Here is a 6,120-nt window from a genome sequence, read left to right as displayed (position 1 = left end):
TCATCATGCCCGTTTGCAGTATCACCGTAGTTAGGTACATATCAACATCCTCTTCTTCTTCTTCATTGTCTTCCATCATAACCCATCTTTCTCCATGCCCGGTCCAACAATTATAGCTGGGCATGAAACCTTTCCAAATTAGGTGGGAGTGAAGGACTTGCCATTTACGGTATTGCTTTAAGTTCCGGCAATCAACACATGGACAGCACATAAAACCATCCGCATGTGGGTTTTCCTCAGCCACACGGAGAAAATCTTTCAGGACCGCGGTGAACTCGGGTAGGCGTCGGTCAACGTACATCCATTGCCGCCGGTTCATCTACATCATATAATTAAGTTTATCAAAAAACCATTACAAAACATCATAATATATATAAATAGTGGAAATTACTACTGTACAAATGAAAGGGTAAAGTTATTTAACCTTGATCGAGGAGGAAAGAAAGAGGAGAAAGCTTAAGTGTCGCTCCGGCACCTCATATCATTTTTGTTTTGTGTGAAACCAAGCGGCACCATTCTCTCAGACATTTCATCGAGCACCTCATGTGCATGGCAAAGAAAAGCAAGCAAGCACACAACCCTCACACCTTCGACCAAGAAAAAATGGAGTGAGGGCTGACTCACGGAGGAGGAGACCATCGAGGTGGTCATGGCCTCGCCGTTCAATTGCGGGCATCCATGCTGGCCCAAGGGAGGCCAGCGACACCTCCCACACCTACGTTGCTTCCTCCCGTGCCGATGCTGCCACTGGCGACTTAGCAGCCGCTACACTTGCCATGGTCTTGGGAGCCTCCAGTCTTCATCGACCTTGTACATGGCGGGCGCCCTAGTAGCTAGGGCTATTTTGTATTTTTTTTTATATTTTCGACACTATGTAAATGGTTTTATTACTTGAAAAAAAAATCTGGGCAAATAAATGAGTCAGGCCACTGTACTACATCAACACAAACGAACATACCAGCCAAGAAAATCGATTTTATGTCCGTTACTCAACCCAAACAAATACAAACAGACACTTTTCATAGCCGAATTGCCCCGGGCCACTGATGATGGTGTTAGCATGCTAGAGCGTACGGTGAGTACGCGTGTTTGCACTTTCCATGCCCCTCTGCTGCAAGCATTGATCTCAGTTCTGCTCATGCATCTGCCATCATCGTCTCATCTCGCAAAGTGCTGCCATCGTTGGCCGAGTGTGGTGCTGTCGCCATGGTTTGGGAAGGAGGGCAGGCAGACGGGACAAAAGCCTCGATTCTTTGTTGTGTTCTCTTGCCAAGAAAGGAACATGCGTTGCGTGGCTCCATGTTCCCCCGTGGTCTAGCTCCAGTAATCTATGGTTCTCTAAAAAGAAACCTCCAGTAATCGATGCGGCTGGTTTTCTTATTTTATCTTTCCACATGAAGTTGATCAGACGTTTGGTCGCCCAGGTGGTTTGACGAGCTATTGTGAGAATAGTTAATTCTACGTGCCACATGCTACCTCCGTTTTAAGGAATAAGACGCACGCGTATTTTAAGACGAATTTTGACCATAAAAATTGAGCAAAATAATTTTGATTATATTATATGCAATTAGTATCATTAGATTCATATTAAAAAAACTTTTTAATGATACTACTTTCATACAAGCAATATTTATCTATTTAAAGTAATCCTTGGTCAAACAAAAAACACGTAAAACAAGAGCCCTTATTCCTTGGGAGTACGTAGCAATATCATGAGGTGGCTTCGAGTTTGATCTTTTATATTGCTCTTGTAAGGTATTATGAATAATCTAATAAAAAAGCCGTGTGCATCTTTTGGATGCAGAAGTTGGGGCGATATTTCCCCATTTCAAAAAAAATATTGTAGACACTCATACTAGGAGACAAGGAAGATGGAAAAGTAATACGGAGTACTTCCTCCGTTCGTAGAAAGATGTACAAATTTTATCTAAATTTATATTTATTTGCATTAAAACGCGTCGATATATACATATTTTAACAAAATTAAGCCAAACTAAGGCCTAAAACGGAAGGAAAAAAAACTCACTGTAGTAGTGGGATGCGAGAATTTAGTCCAACATGGACTCTTACTCTGGCTTTTGTCTCTATACGTTCGATTAGTAGGCTTTGGACGTTCTCCTCCCGTAACACTCCTCTCCTCCCACGGTGCACCCCTAGGGCGCCGCCGAGGGATCCGATCCCGCCGCCCCAACATTCCCTCCCCCTGTTCCCCTTCTCTCCGTCGCTGCCGCCAGCGCTGGCTGCGGTGGCAGCGGCCCCTGGTACCGAACGGTGCTAGGGGAGGTGGACGTAGCGGCCATCTTCTCGATGCGGCTGGGGCTGGGTCGTCCGGGACGGACGCGGGCGGTGGTGTTCCCCGGCCAGGCGACGGTGGCAGCAGTCTTCACCGGGCCTTCGCGGTTGCATGTGGAGGAGGTCCGCTGTGGGTCTAGGCTGCCCGCCTAGACCGGTCATCTTCCCGACAGCGCGAGCGGGCATTGGGCGTCGTGCCCAGGTCGCTGTTCCGGATGGCGCTCACGGGCAGAGCAGCCTCGTGGAGGCAGCGGTGAACCGCTGGTTCGGACTTCGATCTGATCGGTGGGGATCTAGGCAACCGGTCAAGATGGGCTTTTGGTCCAAGATCTGGGCCGAAATGGTCCATCCATGGAGCTGTGGATTCTGATGTTGGCTTCACCACGCCGACGAAGCATCACTCTGTATGGCCATCTCTTAGATAAGCTCTGCTTGAATAAAGGTGGTGGTCCTTGGATTTCTCGCGCGCCAGGACGGAGATCTTTTTTTTGCATGTCCGTCTCGATTTGGTTGGATGTTGAGTTCCGGAAGGCTCCGCTAGCAAATATAATAGTGCTCGTGGCGGTAGTTTGCTGGTTTGGGAGGTATTCGGTCGTGCACACCCATGCTATTATTCCGATCGTTTAGTTCCGAAGGGAGCGACGCGAAGCTCTGTTCTGTGTTGCCAGCAGATGACATGCTGGTCCATGGCGTATTAGAGACGGAGAATTTCTTGAAGGCCGGATTGGAGGACTAGTAGTGGAGGATCGAGTTGTGGTGTTGTTGAGGGATTTGCTTGGTTTCTGGGTCTTGTAACAGCAGTATGCAAGTGGGTAGCACCACAGGTGAAGTTCAGAGTCCTGTCTTAATTGGTTGTGCCCGGCAATGGTTTTGTTGAAGACATTGTTTTAAGAGCGAGCACTATCTCCAGAGTGAAAACCTAAGATCTTCTGATCGGGCGATGACGACGCTTGTGCACCGTTTCCTTGTTGGAGGTGTTGCTGGTGGAGAGCATGGATTTCAGGTGTTGTCTTGGTGGTGGTTATGCTGTTGTTGCTAGGACTGAAGTTCCGTAGCGAGACTTTTTTCTTAGTTTTTTTTTTTTGCTATGTGCATCCGTGCTACCATTAGGGTATTGCGTTGCAGAGTCTGAATGTAATTGATATCTATCGATATTAATATATTTTCTTTATCAAAAAATAAACTCTTACTCACCTAATCCGTTATAGAGTAGTGAATAAAATTTACCAATGTACTCCAACGAGCACCGTTAGGGGTGGCTTCGTTCATTCCTTAAGGTACGAAAACTTATAAAAGCCACATATGGTCATGTAGTCCATTCAGTATCACCTAACGGAGTCTCGGATGACTCAGGTCGCCCTACAGGAAGATAATGAAATTGGTCGCAAGAAATGTTGTACACTTTGTCGATAAAAGAAATCACGTACAACTTGAGCATGCCAAGCCTTTCTCCATTCTCGATGCCTTCCTAACATAGAAATCTGGAGGCGACGACTGGACCTATTTAAAAGATGTGAAGCGTCAATTATATCAATGCACAATGGTATTATTGGTATTCGCCATAATATCCTCCTACACATCCCTAATAATCATTGTTGCAACAGTGTTACTGATGATACTCCCTATTATTTTTCTTCCGCGACAACATCTCGTTATATAAGTTGTTGAACACGAGAAAACAAACTTAATTACAAACAAGAACACAAGTTGCATTATCCTGTTGTGATCAAATCTGCTACAAGCATACATGGGAGCAACATTCCGTCGGCACGCTGGCACATGAACAATAACACGGAGGTTGCCGACACATAAAAGCGTCGCCTCCAAGGATCTCATCAGGTTCAACCGAAAGGCCAAAAACATAAGCGATGTCTCCAGGAGGCCCAACAATTGAAGACTAAACCAAGGGTGCTTGAAGTTGCCAAAAACATAAGCAACGCTCGTAGTACACTAGTGTCGCCTAGTCCAACTATTGGACGTCAAACAAAAAAGTTTTGGCATGAAAGCTGCGCTCCGTAGACTCCCATTGAGGAACGCCAAGACTATATATCGGCGAAAACGTAGGGAAATCTAACGGGGAGCAGACTAAGCCGATTCGTCGTCCAATCTATCGCAGACTACTACATCATGAAACACAACTAGACTACCACATCATGAAACAACTGAATAACAGATCCATCACCCAGGAGGCCAGGACCCAGTGACCCCCAGCCAACCAGTTTCAAGGTTTTTCTTACTCCTATGGCCTTTTTGAAGCGGTGGCTTTCGTGCAACTCATAAGTTACAATAGTTTGCAAGTAAGAGTTGATACTATCACTTAAGTGAAAATTAGCTAAATTCTCAGTGACTGAAAATTAGCCTCACACCTTTTAAAATAGTACTAGCGCGAATCAAGTAGGTCGTGAGCAAAGAAGCAGCAGACCCATCACACCGACAAAGATGGATCGGATCCGGGGGACAGTGACAAGCAACGGCTGCCCACCCACCCATCATCGCAGCAAAGAAAAAACAGCACGGAAAATCGGCTGTTTCTGAAGACGGGGAGGATGGCGCCTCGCTATTAGGGGCACGCCGCGCGCGGTTGGGGCGTCGGCCGTCGTCGTCGTCGTCTCCCTGCTCTGCCGACGGTGACCGCCCAGCTAGCCACACCCCTCGCCGCGGTTCGCATTCCCTAACAGTGTTTGTTTGTTCGTTCGTCTGGGGTAGGGGGCTGCACGGTCCTTGTCTCGTGGAGCTGGAGTCCTCGACGCCTACACACGCGTGTGTCTCTCACAACGTCTGATTCTGCGTCTGGAAAATAATCGCATATGCACCCGGGGACCTTACTCAGTAAATAAGGAAGGAGACTCGCTAAACAAGACTGCTAGCTGGTATGTAGGGACTTGCTTTGCGGGAATGGTGTTTTGGCACTCGGGAGCATATGCTCCCGGTTTTTAAACTTCGTTTTAAATACATTTTTTAAATGTTGAAAAATTCAAACACAAAATTTAGTGAGTACATCTTAAAATTCTACACGTTCACAAAGTGGTTCCACAGAAAACCGACATTTTGAGTGTCATCTGTAAAAAAAGAAAAATATTGCTGTACAAAAAGACTGTGTACGAGACGTTTTGTTTGTCTTTTTCACACAAGTCGCAAAAAAAATCGGTTTTTCGCAAAACTTGATGTGCACATGTAAAATATCGATACGTAAGCGAGAAAAATTTTGTTCAATTTTTTTTTGACATTTTAAAATGTTTTTCTAGTGGCAGGAGCATATGCTCCCATGTGCCGAATTGAATTTCTGCTTGCTTTTCTTTGCTTGCTTCCTAGTCATATGCCCTATCCGTCTTACCTGAGTAGAAAAAAGAGATCACAGTCGCGTCCCCTAAATAGCTGGAAAAAGCGCCGAATCAAACGTTTGGGGACCATGCTGCGTGGTGCCGTTTTGGGATACATTCTGTTCTAGCCGCGGCCTCCAAACGATGCGTAAAAAAACGAAAATAGAAATTTTCATTCAAATTTTATTATATATTACAACTTTGAATGAAAACTACCAATTCATCTACCCTAACCTACCCGCCGTCCTTCAGGGCGCTCAACAGCCCCGCCCTGTCGTCGCCTCCCTCCCTCCTCCACTCCTGGAGACGTCGCATCCTCCGGAGCCCCGCGAAAAGAGATCGGCGTTCCGCCGCATCCTCGAGGAGCCGATGCCGCTTCTCCGCGGCACCGCTGCTCCTCGTTGGCTTCCTCGCACGTGTGATGCGTGCAGTTGACACACGTCCGTTGGGAACCCCAAGAGGAAGGTGTGATGCGTACAGTAGCAAGTTTTCCCTCAGAAAGAAACCA

Source organism: Lolium rigidum, chromosome 2 (genome assembly GCF_022539505.1).
Source record: "Lolium rigidum isolate FL_2022 chromosome 2, APGP_CSIRO_Lrig_0.1, whole genome shotgun sequence".
Classification (NCBI taxonomy): domain Eukaryota; kingdom Viridiplantae; phylum Streptophyta; class Magnoliopsida; order Poales; family Poaceae; genus Lolium; species Lolium rigidum.
The sequence above is the reverse complement of the archived record's forward strand: the minus strand, read 5'-3'. Positions refer to the sequence as shown.